This window comes from Somniosus microcephalus, unplaced genomic scaffold (assembly GCF_052327205.1).
Source record: "Somniosus microcephalus isolate GS21.2 unplaced genomic scaffold, FLI_Smic_1.0 unresolved_chr3, whole genome shotgun sequence".
NCBI lineage: Eukaryota > Metazoa > Chordata > Chondrichthyes > Squaliformes > Somniosidae > Somniosus > Somniosus microcephalus.
This window is the reverse complement of record NW_028225181.1, coordinates 18,312,174-18,329,385: the sequence shown is the minus strand read 5'-3', so window position 1 is coordinate 18,329,385 and position 17,212 is coordinate 18,312,174.

Below are 17,212 nucleotides of genomic sequence, written 5' to 3'. Positions count from 1 at the left end.
CCGGGGGCGTTGCGGAGGAGGGCCCTCTGTCTGTGTCTCCGGCGCCGAGCGACTTGGAGGGGGCCGGGTTTTCATTTTCTCCGGTCTCTCCGGTCTCTCCGGTCGTTCCGGCGCCTGGGGTGGAGGGGGTCTCCGAACCGCCGCCGCCTGCTGGCCCGGCCCCCCTAGAGGAGCCCGGGGGGGAATCCTCTGCTACCGATCCTGGGGGTGGGATCCGGGCAGAGGCGGGGCCGGCTGTCGCGGCCGGGCCGTCCGATGCGCACTGCATGGCGGACGGTTCGCCCGCCGGTGGCGACCCCCCGGAGGAGGACGGGGACTCGGTGGTGGGGGCGGAGGAAGACTTAGAGTCCATCGCCGACGAGGCGATGGATGACCTCGCGCCCCTCGCCAGGTCCCCCCTCGTTCTCATTCCCTTCAGGGAGCTCCGGGAATTTGTGGCCATGAGCCAGGGTCGCCGCAGGACCCAGCAGGCCCTCGACAGATGGTCGGGGCTGGCGCTGCTCATCGGGTCGGCCCGCGTCGCCTATAAGTCCATGGGCGCGGACGCGGGCGTGAGCCTGTCCGAGCTGCGTCGGTTCCGGACATTCCTCACCGGGCTGCTAAGGGAGTGGCGGCTGATTAGCGGCCGCCCTCCCTTCCCCCGTTAGGTTTAATTAGGGGTTGGTTGTGCTTCTGAAATGAAGATAACCATAGCCAGCCTCAACGTCAACGGCAGCAGGGAAGCTAGCCGCAGGTTTAATAACTTTTCTGTCCTTCGGGACGGGAAGTATGCGGTGTGCTTCCTGCAAGAAACCCACACCGTTCCGGGAGACGAGGCCACGTGGCTCCTGGAGTGGCAAGGAGGGGTCAACATGAGTCACCTCTCCAGTGTTTCCAGAGGGGTGGCTATCTTGTTGGCCCCGCATTTTCAGCCGGAGATCTTGGGGATCAAGGAGCTCGTGCCGGGCCGCTTGCTCCAGGTCACTGTTCGCCTGGGGGGCGTGCCGTTCCATCTAGTGAACGTGTACGCCCCCGGGGCCAGTGCGCAGCAAGCGCGCTTCTTTGAAGAAGTGTCCACTCTTTTGGGCTCCATCGACGCGGGCGAGTGCGTCGTCCTCGGGGGGGATTTTAATTGTACCCTCGAGGCGAGGGACCGTACGGGTACCCAGCGGAGCCCGGCGTCGGTGGGGAAGTTGAGGGACCTGGTCGGGTCCCTCGACTTGGTGGACGTCTGGCGTAATCTCAATCCCGACTCCAGCGCCTTCACTTTTGTGAGGTCTGGGGGAGGAGCGTCCAGGATCGACCGCCTCTACATTTCCCGGGCGTACGTCTCCTGCATTCCGACGGCTTCCGTGCGGCCGGTGCCGTGCACGGACCACCACCTTGTGTGGGCGGATCTCGTGCCGCCGCGCGCCGGCGGGGGGTCCGCGTACTGGCACTTTAACAACCTGCTGCTGGAGGACGCGCGGTTCCGGGATACGTTCGGTCGGTTCTGGGCCGGCTGGAGAAGGAAGCAGGGGGGCTTCCCCTCCTTGAGGCTATGGTGGGATGTGGGCAAGGCTCACATCCGTCTCTTTTGTCAGGAGTACGCGAAGGGGTCGACCAAGAGGCGGGAGGCCCGGGTCGGGCAGTTGGAGAAGGAGGTGCTCGACCTGGAGTCCCGTCTCGGTCAAGTCGCCGAGGACCCGGCCCTGCGGCTGGCGTACGAAGAGAAGAAGGGCGCGCTGAAGGACCTGCGGCTCGTCGGGTCCCGAGGCGCGTACGTGAGGTCGCGGATCCAGCTCCTGCGGGACCTGGACGGCGGCTCCCCCTTCTTCTACTCGCTGGAAAAAAGACGGGGGGTCCGTAAGCAGCTTTTGGAGCTGCTGGCCGACGACGGATCTCCGGTCTCGGATCCGAAGGGAATCCGCGCGGAGACCCGTGCCTATTAAGGGGCTCTGTTCTCTCCGGATCCGTCCAACGAGGACGCGCGCGGAGTCTTGTGGGAGGACCTGCCGAAGGTCGGCCTGGAGGGCGCCGAAAAATTGGACGCTCCTCTGAGTTTGGAGGAGCTGTCCGGCGCCCTCCGCCAGCTCTCTAGGGGGAAGTCCCCAGGGCTGGACGGGCTGACCGTGGAGTTCCACAGGGCGTTCTGGGGCGTCCTGGGGGGCGACTACGTGCGGGTCCTGGGGGAATGTTTGGCGACCGGGGAGATGCCCCTCTCGTGGCGCAGGGCGGTGATCGTCCTGCTGCCTAAGAGGGGTGATCTCCGCCTCCTTAAGAACTGGCGCCCGGTCTCCCTCCTCAGCACGGATTGCAAAATCTTTGCCAGGGCCATGTCCGTTCGCCTTGGCACCGTGCTGGCCCACATGATCCATCCCGACCAGTCCTACACGGTCCCGGGCCGGACCATTCACGATAACATCCATCTGGTCCGGGACCTGGTCCACCATTCCCAGAGGGCTGGTCTGTCGGTCGCCTTCCTTTCCCTGGATCAGGAGAAGGCGTTCGACAGGGTGGATCACGAGTATCTTTTCGGGACTCTGCGCGCTTTCGGGTTCGTGACGCATTTTATCGCCCGGATCCGACTTCTGTACGCCGCTGCGGAGTGTCTGATTAAAGTTAACGGGTCCTTGACGGCGGTCCTTCACTTCGGGAGGGGGGTGCGTCAGGGATGCCCCATGTCCAGCCAGTTATACGCCATTTGCGTGGAGTCTTTCCTGCGCCTCTTGCGGAAGAGGTTGGCGGGATTGGCTCTGCAAGGGCCGGGCGTGGAGGTGGTCCTCTCGGCTTACACCGATGACGTGCTCCTCGTGGTCACGGATCCCGTTGACTTGCGGAGGATGTGGGAATGCCAGCAGATTTACTCGGACGCATCCTCCGCCAGGATCAACTGGGGGAAATGTTCTGGACTCCTGGTGGGTCAGTGGCAGGTGGACTCTCTGCCAGAGGAGTTCAGGCCCTTCGCCTGGAGTACTACGCACCTCCTCTACTTGGGAGTCTACCTCAGCCCGGCCGAGGATGCCTGGCCGGCGAACTGGCACGAGCTGGAGGCCAAAGTCACCGCTCGCTTTGGACGCTGGACAGGACTGCTCTGAGTGTTGTCCTACAGGGGTCGGGCGTTGGTCATAAACCAACTGGTGGCCGCCATGTTGTGGTACCGGTTGGTTACTCTGATTCCCCCCCCCTGCGTTAGTCGCCAGGATACAGAAGAAGCTCGTCGACTTCTTCTGGAACAACAGGAAGCACTGGGTCGCTGCCGCGGTTCTGAGTCTCCCGCTTAGGGAGGGCGGTCAGGCGTTGGTGTGCCTCCGCACCCAGGCTGCGACTTTCCATCTTCGGACGCTGCAGAGATACCTGCACGTCGAGAATCCTCCAAGATGGTGTGCGCTGGCGACGTATTTTTTCCGCCAGCTGCACGGCCTCAATTACGACACGCAGCTCCTGTTTTTGGAGGTGAGCGGCAGGCGTGAGAGCCTGCGGGAGCTGCCTGTCTTTTACCAGGAACTACTATGGGTTTGGAATCACATCGCCTCCAGGCGGAGCTCTCCCCCGTCAGGAGCAGCGGCCGTCCTCCGGGAGCCACTGTTCAGGAATCCGCACTTCCACGTCCGCGAGTTCGGGTGGCTGGCGGAACGCATGGCTGTGCCTGGCAGGGTGACTAGAGTCGGGGACCTACTCGATGGTGGAGGAGCGGGCTGGATGGCGCCAGAGGAGCTGGCGCGGCGCATGTCGTGGGACGACGTCCGGCTCGCGGTCGATGCCATCGGGGCGGTGAAAGCAATGCTGCCCCCCGGCGCCACAAGGTGCGTCGAGGTAGCTCGGGCACGTGGGGAGATCCCGTCCGAGCTTACTCCCGTTCGGATGGAATTCCTTATCGGCGCCTTGCCCCGAGACTCCCCTCGGGGATCGGCGCCTCACAACTTGAGCCGTCTCGAGGAAATACCCTCCGTGCTTTATCATTCTGCGCGGAGGGGTTTCCTGTACGGGCTGCTCTTGCACACCTTCCACTTTGCCATCTTCGCCTGCCGTCCGGACACGCCGTGGCATGCTGTTTTACCTCCGGACGGAGGCGGAGGTCCCCAATGGGGGGCTCTCTATGTGGGAGTCCTCCCTTGTTCTATCGGGGATTTGGCCTGGAGGGTGTTGCACAGAGCAGTTCCGTGCAATAGATTTTAAGTAGGTTTACGGACTCCCAGACCGCCTGTTTGTTTTGCAGTCTGGAGGAGTCCGTCTTTCACGTTTACACGGGGTGTGAGAGGTTGCAGCCCCTCTTCCATTTTTTGAGGGGGCTGCTCCTCAAATTTTGGTTTCACTTCAGTCCCACGCTCCTGATCTACGGTCACCCCGTGCAGAGGGGAGCGGGCGGGTCGGAGGACCTCCTCGTGGGCCTGCTCCTGGGCCTGGCCAAGAAAGCCATTAATTGGTCCTGGCAGCGGGCGAGCGAGGGGGTCGTCCGACCGGATTGCCTCCCCCTCTTCCGTGGCCATGTTCGCGCCCGGGTGGCCCTAGAGATGGAGCACGCGGTGTCCGCCGGCACGCTCGAGCTTTTTCCTGACCGGTGGGCGCCGCGGGGACTGGAGTGCATAATTAATCTGGACAACCAAATTTTAATTTGATTGGTGGAGGGCTATTTAAAAGGGTTATTGGGTTTTTTTTTTGTTAGTTAATTTGTGAACTTGTTTTTTTTGGTCAAATGAAAAGAGAGGACAATTAACAAAGGAACAAACAAGTGAAGGTGCCATCTAGAGGTTACAAAAAGGAACTGACTGGCACCCTCACAGTCTGGGACTGCACCTGACTCCAGTCTCTCATTACCCGGTCTGGGCCTTGTGGTGATTATTCCTTGTTTAGTAAAAGTATTGTGATTGGTTGTTTGTTAACTGCCTTGGGACATATGTTGTAATCTCATGTGTAGTTGATGATCTCATGATGTGTTGTGGCCACCTTAAATTCAGTTCTTTTCCAGCTTTGGTTGGGACTGGGAGTGGGAAGATGTGCTGCAGATTTTAAAGTTAATAAAGCCTAGCTTTGGAAGGCAAATCTATTCTTTATTTCAATTTATTAACTTTATGTTAGAATGGAGTGATATCTTCAACCAGAACGATTCAAGGCTGACCCCAATTCTGCTGGAGTGGATGATAAATGGAAACATTGGTATTGTACATTTAAAAACATTTTGGGCGTGTTGGATCAAGAGTCTCTAAATAAGCTGAATATGCTGATCAACTACATTGCTCCGGATGTACATAAATATATTTTGGACTGTAAAACTTATGAAGTGGCTATTTCTACATTGGAAAAGATTTTTGTTAAACCAAAGAATGAGGTATTTGCACGTCACCTTCTATCTGCCCGTAGGCAGCAGGTGGGAGAACCTTTGGATACTTATTTACAAGCACTTCGGTGCCTTAGTGTTAACTGTAATTATAAGGCCATGACGGCTGAAGAATATAAGGAAGAATCGGTACGGGATGCTTTTATTAATGGATTACTGTCTAGATCAATTCGTCAGCGTTTGTTAGAAAATAAGACTTTGGATCTTAAAAGTGCTTTTGAGCAAGCTTCCACATTGGATGTGGCTCAGAGAAGTTCGGATTCTTATGCTCTTTTTAATCAGCCTGCGACTATGGTTTCGGCAGTTTCGGATGAAAAGCAATTATGTGGACTTAATGGGAGTGGTTTACTAGATTCTGAAACAGTTTCTACTTCGGCGGCTGTTGCCTCTAGGATTCAGAAGTGTTATTTTTGTGGGAATATCCGGCACCCTCATCTGAAGTGTCCTGCTCGGGAGGCTGTGTGTCGTAAATGTGGCAAGAGAGGTCATTATGCACGCGTGTGCAAATCATCAGGTTCAATTACCTCCTCCACTCCTGGTGTGGGAGGGCCCTCCTCCACCACCTCCTCTGTGACTATTCAGCCTTTAGATAGGGCGTTTATTGCATCAATTTCTGCTGCATTTGCTCATGGCCTAAACAAAGCTATAGTTACGGCTCAAGTTAATGGGTTAGAAGTGAAGGCCCTTATAGATACGGGCAGTACTGAGAGTTTTAAAAGTCTTCAGTTTGCGAAGGAGAAGCATTTGAAAATGTTGCCTGTTACGTATCAGGTGTGTATGGCTCAGACGACCCTTACTTCACAAACTGCTGGTTGTTGCTTTGTGAAAATGATTCTTCTAGGTAATACGTATACTGATATATGCCTATCTGTTTTGCCTAATCTCTGTGCGGATATTTTGATTGGACATGATGTGCTTCAGTTACACGAGTCTCTTAGTCTTTCATTTGGAGGGACTAAGCCACCTTTATCTATTTGTGGATTAACCTCTTTATCTATTTCTCCATTATCACTTTTTTCCAATTTGATGTCGGATTGTAAGCCAATTGCTACCAAGTCAAGAAGATATAGTAGTCTGGATAGAGAATTTATTAATTCTGAAGTTCAACGTCTCTTATTGGAAGGAATCATTGAACCTAGTTGTTCGCCTTGGCGAGCACAGGTAGTTGTCACGACTAATGAGAGACACAAGAAACGAATGGTGATAGACTATTCCCAAACTATTAATAGGTATACTCAATTAGATGCGTACCCTTTGCCTAAGATTGATGAGCTTATCAACAAAGTATCTCAGTATAACGTTTTTAGCACTATTGATTTAAAGAGTGCTTATCATCAGATTCCTATTGTTAAGAAGGATCAACCATATACGGCCTTTGAGGCTGGTGGAAAGCTGTATCAGTTTTGCCGAATACCATTTGGTGTTACTAATGGTGTTGCTTGTTTTCAACGGGCAATGGATGCTTATATAAGTGATAACTCCCTCTCTGACACCTTTTCCTACTTAGATGACATCACAGTGTGTGGCAAATCAAGGGTGGAGCATGATTCTAATTTAAAAAGATTCCTTCAAGCTGCGGAAAAAGTTGGTTTAACTTTTAACAAAGAGAAATGTATCTTTTCGACTACTGAGGTAAATCTATTGGGGTATATTATCTCGGGAAACAAGATTAAACCAGATCCAGAACGTCTGCGACCATTGATTGATTTACCTTGTCCTACGAATTCTAAGGCTTTGCAACGAGTTGTTGGACTGTTTTCTTATTATTCTAATTGGATTGCAAATTTTTCACGGAATATCCGGCCTCTTATTCGGGTTACGATATATCCTCTATCATGGGAGGCCAGGACATGTTTTGAGAATTTTAAAAAGGATATTTTAGGAGCAGTTATGCATTCTATTGATGAGCAGGTTCCCTTTGTGATCGAGACGGATGCTTCGGATATTGCAATTGGGGCTACTCTGAACCAAAATGGAAGACCTGTGGCCTTTTTCTCACGTACTTTGAACAATAGTGAAAAAAGACATTCTTCAATAGAGAAAGAGACATACGCAATAGTAGAAGCATTGCGTAAATGGAGACATCATTTATCGGGGCGACATTTCACGTTGGTAACTGTTCAAAAATCTGTGTCCTTTATGTTTGATGTTAAACATTTTGGAAAGATCAAAAATGATAAAATAATGAGATGGAGGATTGAGTTGGCATGTTACCATTTTGACATAGTTTATCGTCCGGGGAAGGATAATGTTGCTGCTGATGCACTGTCAAGGGCTTATTGTTCTGTGATTCACGGAGATACGCTTATTAATCTTCACAATGCCTTATGTCATCCTGGGGTTACGAGGATGATACACTTTGTACGCAGTAAGAACTTGCCATTTTCAGTTGAAGACGTCAAGCGGATGGCTTCATTATGTTCTATCTGTGCTCAGTATAAACCGAATTTCTTTAAGCCTCAACGAGCTCACCTTATAAAGGCTACTTCTCCTTTTGAACGTTTGAGCGTCGATTTTAAGGGGCCTCTTCCTTCAATTACTCAAAACCGATATATATTTACTGTTGTGGATGAGTTTTCAAGGTTCCCTTTTGCTTTTCCTTGTGCAGATGTATCAGCTGCTACAGTTATTAAATGTCTGACTCAACTTTTTGTCATCTTTGGGATGCCTGCGTATATCCATTCGGATCAGGGAAGTTCTTTTATGTCTTCCCAGTTGAAGGAATACCTTCAGAGTCGGGGAATTTCTACCAGTAGAACTACCCTGTATAATCCCCAGGGTAATGGACAGTGCGAACGATACAATGGGGTGATCTGGAAGGCAGTTATGTTGGCTTTGACATCCCGGAACCTTAAGAATACACAGTGGGAAATGGTACTGCCTGATGCCCTGCATTCCATTAGATCATTGCTTTCAACGGCTACTAATGTGGCCCCCCATGAAAGGCTCTTTAACTCTCCACGGAGATCTACTATGGGATATTCGGTACCTTCATGGCTTACTATGCAGGGACCTGTGCTGCTTCGACGCCATGTTAGATTGTCAAAATATGATCCTTTGGTGGAGGAGGTGAAGCTGTTGGAGGCAAATTCCCAATATGCTCATATTCGATTCCAAGATGGGAAAGAAAGTACTGTTTCAATTAAAGACTTGGCTCCTTGTGGGGGCCAGCCCTCTTCTGAGGATATTAACAATAGTCATGATTCAGATAATGTGGATGCTGTTACAGATACTACGAATATTTCCAATCCGATTGCAGATAATTATACTTCTATTAGTCAGCCCTTGATAGATGTTTATGACCGTCCCAGTTTACCTTCTGATGGGATTTCTAATCTGGAAACAGTTGAAAATCGGGATATGGATAGCCTTCCTGCTGAAGATACTTCTGTGCCTTCTGGTGTGGGAGGGCAAGGAATTTCACCAAGGTTAAGAAGGTCAACACGAACAAGATATCCGGTCGACCGATTGAAAATGGACTTTTAAATTGATAGTAATGTTTTAAAATTGTTGAAATATTATAGTATATTGTTTTAGTTGAGAGATACTTAATACTTATGTGCAATGTTACTATTTGTTGTTGTTCACTTAGTATTGTGTCATGTGAACAGTTTTATTCTTGTTGTGCATAGTTTTAGTTGTAAATAATTAATTACAAATTGTAAAGGTTATTTAGGTTGGAGTATATTTTAAAAGGAGGGGTGAATGTGGTGATTATTCCTTGTTTAGTAAAAGTATTGTGATTGGTTGTTTGTTAACTGCCTTGGGATATATGTTGTAATCTAATTGGTAGTTGATGATCACATGATGTGTTGTGGCCACCTTAAATTCAGTTCTTTTCCAGCTTTGGTTGGGACTGGATCTGGGAAGATGTGCTGCAGATTTTAAAGTTAATAAAGCCTAGCTTTGGAAGGCAAATCTATTCTTTATTTCAGGCTTACAACTGACTCCAGTCCCTCGCTACCTGGTCTGGGCCCACACCTGACTCCAGTCCCTCACTACCCCGTCTGGGTCAACACCAAACTCAAGTCTCTCACTCTCCTTCTGGGTCAGCAACTGACTCCAGACCCTCACTACCCGGTCTGGGACCACACATGACACCAGTCCCTCATCACGTGGTCTGGGCCTACAGCTGACTCCAGTCCCTCACTATCCAGTCTGGGCCCACACGTGACTCCAGTCCCTCATTATCCGATCTGGGCACACACCTGACAACAGTCCCTCACTACCTGCTCTGGGCCCACACCTGACTCCAGTCCCTCACTACCCAGTCTGGGCTGAATTCTGACTCCAGTCCCTCACTACCTCTTCTGGGCCCACACCTGACTCCAGTGCCTCACTACCCAGTCAGGGCCCACACCTGACACCAGTCCCTCACTACCCAGTCTGGGCACACACCTGACTCCAGTCCCACGATACCCAGTCTGCGCCCACACGTGACTCCAGTCCCTCACTATCCGGCTGGGCACACACCGGTCTTCATTCCCTCACTCCCCATCTGGGCCCACACCTGACTCCAGTCCCTCACTGCCCAGTCTGGGCCTCCACCTGACTCCAGTCCCTCACTACCCGGTCTGGGCCCACATCTGACTCCAGTCCCTCACTACCCTGTCGGGGCCTACACCTGACTCCAGTCCCTCACTCCCTGTCTGGCCCCACACCTGACTCCAGTCCCTCACTACCCGGTCTGGGCCCACACCTGAATCCAGTCCCTCACTATTCTGTCTTGGCCTACACCTGAATCCAGTCCCTCACTACCCGGTCTGGGCCCACACCTGACTCCAGTCCTTCACTACACCGTCTGGGCCCACACCTGACTCCAGTCCCTCACTTCCCCGTCTGGGCCCACACCTGACTCCAGTCACTTGACACCGGTCAGGGCCTACAACTGACTCCAGTCCCCCACTACCTGGTCCGGGCCTACTCCTGACTCCAGTCGCTCAATACCATGTCTGGGACTGCACCTGACTCCAGTCCCTCGATACCCGGTCTGGACTCCTGCCAGAGATGTCACTGCAGCAGCTGGGATTACATAGGATGTACATCACAGAAAGACGCCATCTGGCCCAACTAGTCCATGCCAGATTTTATGCTCAACTCGAACCTCCTCCCGTCTTTCCTCATCTATCTCTAATAGAGTGACCCTCTATTGCTTTTTCCCTTATATGCTAATCTAGCCTCCCATTAAATGCAGCAATACTGTTTACTTCAATCACGCCCTGTGGAAGTGAGTTCCACATTCTCACCACTCTCGGTAAAGAAGTTTCTTCTGAATTCCCTATTTGATTTCTTGGTGACTATCTTATATTGATGGCCTGTAGTCTTGCTCTTCCCCACAAAGGGAAACATTCTCTCTGTATCTACGCTGTCAACATTTTTCATATTTTTCACCCCTCAGCCTTCCCAGCCTGTTTATCCTTTTCTGATAGGTTTACCATCGCATTTCTGGGATCATCCTTGTAAATCTTCTCTGCCTCTATATCCTTTTTAAAATACGCTGACCACACCTGTACGCAGTAGTCTAAGTCTGGTCTAACCATGGTTCGTATCAGGTTTAGCATAACTTAACTTCTTTTCAATACTACCCCGTAGAAATAAACCCTCGTGCCTTGGCTTGCTTTTTATTGTCTCATTAACTGGTGTCGCTACTTTCAGTGATTTGTATATTTGTACTCCGAGATTTTTTTGCTCCCCCATTTAGATTCTTATTTTCCAAATGTTATGTGGCCTCCTTATTTTTCTTACCAAAGTGTAATATTTCACATTTATCTGTGTTAAATTTCATTTGCCAATTGTATACCCATTAAAGATCTATTAAAAATGCATAATGAATAATATCATTCAATGATGCAAATATATGAATAACTATAATATTTGTGTCTCCCCTTCTGCTCTCTCCCACACTCCCTCCTCCTTCCCCTCTGTGTCGCTGCCCCTCCCTCACTCCCTCCGCTTTCTCTCTCCCTCTCCCTCAAAATTATAAAATATCTCTTCGTTGATACACATAGGCTATACGGCACTGAAACAAGCCATTCAGCCAAAGCAGTCCATGCCTTATTGCAAGTCTCCAAGCCACTGGGATCTGCTACAGATGTGAGGAGGACAAACATGGGTGTTGTTTCCGGGAGGGGACAGTTCATGGGCACCCCTCATTGCTGATGTCTAATTGCTGCCTCTCTCTCACTTACAGTTAGTCTCGGAGTTCCTGACTGGTGCGCTGCTGCCCCGCGGACCAAGATGGACGACCTGCTGGTGGAGCTGCAGGAGATTGAGAAGCCGAGCCTTCGACATGCTCCACGGTGAGGTAAGATCATCCCGGGAAGCAGAGGGTAGAGCACGGGGTCAAATCAGCTCAGGCCAGGGATGGAGCCAGTGCCTTTCCTGCTCTGTGTGTGTGCGGCTCAGTCCTACACCAGGTGTGAGAATAGGTAAACTGAACACAGGCCGGGGATAGAGCCTGGGAGTTTCCTGCCCAGATTCGGGCCCTAATCACTGGTGTTTTCCCTCCTCCATCCTCCGTTGTGGCAGACCTGGCGATGTCGGGGTCCTGGGCCAAGGAGATCCTGGCCACAGAGCAGATCATGGGCACATCGCAGGCAGATTGCTCCAATGGTATCATCGCCGAGGTAGCTGGCGCGGAAACGAGACAGACTGCAAGGGCACGGGCCATGAGGCATTGTGGTACAGGTTCACTGACCCTGGCAATTTTAGGTGCAGGTTCACAGAACCTGGGCATTGTGGGTAACGTTTCACTGACCGTGGGCATTGTGGGTACAGGGTCACTGACCGTGGGCATTGTTATAAGCAGGCCCCTGACCCTGGGCTTTGTTATTACAGGGTCACTGACACTGGGCATTATGGGTACAGGGTCACTCTCAATGGGCATTGTGACGAATGGTTCACTGACACTGGGCATTATGGGTAGAGGGTCACTGACACTGGCCTTGGAGGTTACAGCATCACTGACTCTGTGCATTGTTGGTACAGGGTCACTGACACTGGGCGTTGTGATTACAGGGCTACTGACACTGTGCATTGTGGGTACAGGGTCACTGATACTGGGCATTATGGGTACAGGATCACTGACACTGGGCATTGTGATTATAGGGTCACTGACTCTGGGCATTATGGGTAGAGGGTCACTGATACTGGGCATTGTGATTACAGGGTCACTGACACTGTGCATTGTGGGCACTGGGTCACTGACCCTGGGCATTGTGGTAATCATAATCATAATAATCATAATCAACTTGATTGTCATTGTTAGTGCACAAGTGCAGTACAACGAAATGTAGGCTTGCGGCTCCCGAGAGTGTACATTTAGATTAACACATTTAAACATTCAACATTAATTTGGCTTGTAAAACATTAACATAAACATAACCATAATAAAGTGCATTGGCAGATGTGCAGGCTTTAGAGTTTATTTGTGCAGTTCAGTAGGATAACAGCACTGGGAAAGAAGCTGTTCCTAAATCTGGTCGTTCGGGTGCGAATGCATCTGTAGCGTCTCCCAGATGGCAGGAGGGCGAACAGACTGTGGCTGGGGTGGGTAGGGTCTTTGATGATGGTCCGTGACCTCCGTAAACAGCGTTTCTGGTATATGTGCTCTATGGTCGGTAGCCGGGTGCTGATAATGGTCACTGACCTTGGGCTTTGTGGGTCCAGCGTCACTGACCCTGGGCTAAGTGAGTAGAGGTTCACACAGCCCGTGCATTGTGGGTACCGTGGGCACTTACATTGGGCATTGTAGGTACTGGTTCTCTCACCCTCAGCATTGTGGGTAGAGGGTCACACAGCCCGTGCATTGTGGGTACAGGGTCAATTACAATGGGCGTTGTATGTACTGGTTCTCTCACCCTGGGCTATGTGAGTAGAGGATCACACAGCCCGTGCATTGTGGGTACAGGGTCAATTACAATGGGCTTTGTGGGTACAGGGTCACTGAACCTGGACTATGTGAGTAGAGGTTCACACAGCCCGTGCATTGTGGGTACAGAGTCACTGACCCTGGGCATTGTAGGTACTGGTTCTCTCACCCTGGGCTATGTGAGTAGAGGTTCACACAGCCCGTGCATTGTGGGTACAGGGTCAATTACAATGGGCGTTGTGGTTACAGGGTCACTGACCCAGTGCATTGTGGGTAAATCTCACTACCCCTGGGCATTGTGGGTAACGGTTGACTGACCATGTGCATTTTGGTTACAGGTCACTCACCCTGGACCTTGTGGTTACTAGGTCACTGACCCTGGGCATTGTGGGTAATTTGGGACTGACACTGGGCATTGTGTTTAAGCTCAATTAGCCTGGACATTGTCAGTAAATGGTCACTGACCAGGGCAATGTGTGTGCAGGGTCACTGCCCCTAGGAATTGTGGGTACAGCGTGACTGAACCTGGGCATTATGGGCAAATTCCTGAGTGTGATTACAGCGCCATGTGCGTGTATAACATTAAATGATGTTTGACCTCTGACCCTTCCTGCCCCCCCCGCCCCCCCCCCCCCCCCCACAGAGCTAGTTGTGTCCTGCCCAGTGAAGTGGGCAATGGAATACCTGGAACAGATGGAAGAGAAACTATAGTTGGGGGAACAGGAGCTGGAGCAGAGTCAGGAATAGAATTGTTACAGATCCGGCTGGGGGAGCTAGAAACATTGTTAATATCAAGGTAAATTAGATGGAGCTCTTTATTGTAGCTGACGCGGGAGCGCCTGATGCTGACACTGGGTATAAAGTGGAGGGACACTGTCATAGTAATGTAGAGGAAGCTCTTTACTGTACCTGCCCTGGGAGTGCTCAATGCAGATTCTGGGCATAAAGTGGGGGTACACTGTCGGAGTAATATAGAGGGAGCTATGTACTGTACCTGCCCCGGGAGCTCTCGATGCTGATACTGGGTATGAAGTGGGGGTACATTGTCAGCGTAATGTAGAGGGAGCTCTGTACTGTACCTGCCCCGGGAGCTCTCGATGCTGATACTTGGTATGAAGTGGGGTTACATTGTCAGGGTAATGTAGTGGGAGCTCTTTATTGTACCTGACGCGGGAGCGCCTTATGCTGACACTGGGTATAAAGTGGAGGGACACTGTCATAGTAATGTAGAGGAAGCTCTTTACTGTACCTGCCCTGTGAGTGCTCAATGCAGATTCTGGGCATAAAGTGGGGGTACACTGTCAGAGTAATATAGAGGGAGCTCTCTATTGTACCAGCCCTGGGAGAGCTTGAAGCTGACACGGTGTATAAAGTTGGGGGAGACTGTTAGGGCAATGTAACGGGAGCTGCTTATTATACCCTGCTGGGAGTGATCGATGCTGACACTGGGAATATTTTGGGGAGACACTGTCAGGGCAATGTAACGGGAGCTCCTTATTATATCTTGCTGGGAGTGCACGATGCTGACACTGGGAATAAATTGGGGAGACACTGTCAGGGCAATGTAACGGGAGCTCCTTATTATATCTTGCTGGGAGTGCACGATGCTGACACTGGGAATAAATTGGGGAGACACTGTCAGGGCAATGTAACGGGAGCTGCTTATTATACACTGCTGGGAGTGATCGATGCTGACACTGGGTTTAAAGTGTGGGTACACGGTCAGAGTAATGCAGAGGGAGCTCTGTATTGTACCTGCACTAGAAGCACTTATTGCTGACAGAGGGTATAAAGAGGGAGTACACTGTCAGGATAATATAGAGGGGTCTATTTATTGTACCTGCTCTGGGAGTGCTCGATGCTCATACTGTCTATAAAGTGCGGATACACTGTCGGAGTAATGTAGAGCGATCTATTAATTGTACCTGCACTGGGCGCACTCGATGCTAATAGTGGGTATAAAGTGGGGGTACACTGTCAGGGTAATGTAGAGGGAGCTCTGTACTGTACCTGCCCCGGGAGCTCTCGATGCTGACACTGGGTATAAAATGGGGTTACACTGTCAGGGTAATGTAGAGGGAGCTCTGTATTGTACCTGCCCCGGGAGCTCTCGATGTTGATACTGGGTATGAAGTGGGGGTACATTGACAGGGTAATGCAGAGGGAACTCTGTACTGTACCTGCCCCGGGAGCTCTCGATGCTGATACTGGGTATGAAGTGGGGGTACATTGTCAGTGTAATGTAGTGGGAGCTCTGTATTGTACCTGCCCCGGAAGCTCTCGATGCTGATACAGGGTATGACATGGGGGTACATTGTCAGGGTAATGTAGAGGGAGCTCTGTACTGTACCTGCCCCGGGAGCTCGCGATGCTGAAACTGGGTATAAAATGGGGTTACACTGTCAGGGTAATGTAGAGGAAGCTCTTTACTGTACCTGCCCTGGGAGTGCTCAATGCAGATTCTGGGCATAAAGTGGGGGTACACTGTCGGAGTAATATAAAGGGAGCTCTGTACTGTACCTGCCCCGGGAGCTCTCGATGCTGATACAGGGTATGACATGGGGGTACATTGTCAGGGTAATGTAGAGGGAGCTATGTACTGTACCTGCCCCGGGAGTTCTCGATGCTGATACTGGGTATGAAGTGGGGGTACATTGTCAGCGTAATGTAGAGGGAGCTCTGTATTGTACCTGCCCCGGGAGCTCTCGATGCTGATACTGGGTATGAAGTGGGGGTACATTGTCAGGGTAATGTAGTGGGAGCTCTTTATTGTAGCTGACGCGGGAGCGCCTGATGCTGACACTGGGTAGAAAGTGGAGGGACACTGTCATAGTAATGTAGAGGAAGCTCTTTACTGTACCTGCCCTGGGAGTGCTCAATGCAGATTCTGGGCATGAAGTGGGTGTACACTGTCGGAGTAATATCGAGCGAGCTCTTTATTTTACCAGCCCTGGGAGAGCTTGAAGCTGACACGGGGTATAAAGTTGGGGGAGACTATTAGGGCAATGTAACGGGAGCTGCTTATTATACCCTGCTGGGAGTGATCGATGCTGACACTGGGAATAAATTGGGGAGACAATGTCAGGGCAATGTAACGGGAGCTCCTTATTATATCTTGCTGGGAGTGCACGATGCTGACACTGAGAATAAATTGGGGAGACTCTGTCAGGGCAATGTAACGGGAGCTCCTTATTATATCTTGCTGGGAGTGCACGATGCTGACACTGGGAATAAATTGGGGAGACACTGTCAGGGCTATGTAACGGGAGCTGCTTATTATACCCTGCTGGGATTGATCGATGCTGACACTGGTTTTAAAGGGTGGGTACACGGTCACAGTAATGCAGAGGGAGCTCTGTATTGTAACTGCACTAGAAGCACTTAATGCTGACACAGGGTATAAAGAGGGAGTACACTGTCAGGATAATATAGAGGGGTTTATTTATTGTACCTGCTCTGGGAGTGCTCGATGCTCATACTCTCTATAAAGTGCGGATACACTGTCGGAGTAATGTAGAGCGATCTATTAATTGTACCTGCACTGGGCGCACTCGATGCTAATAGTGGGTATAAAGTGGGGGTACACTGTCAGGGTAATGTAGAGGAAGCTCTGTACTGTACCTGCCCCGGGAGCTCGCGATGCTGACACTGGGTATAAAATGGGGTTACACTGTCAGGGTAATGTAGAGGGAGCTCTGTATTGTACCTGCCCCGGGAGCTCTCGATGCTGATACTGGGTATGAAGTGGGGGTACATTGTCAGGGTAATGTAGAGGGAGCTCTGTAATGTACCTGCCCCGGGAGCTCTCGATGCTGATACTGGGTATGAAGTGGGGGTACATTGTCAGGGTAATGTAGTGGGAGCTCTGTATTGTACCTGCCCCGGAAGCTCTCGATGCTGATACTGGGTATGAAGTGGGGTACATTTTCAGGGCAATGTAGAGGGAGCTCTGTACTGTACCTGCCCCGCGAGCTCTCGATGCTGACACTGGGTATAAAATGGGGTTACACTGTCAGGGTAATGTAGGGGAAGCTCTTTACTGTACC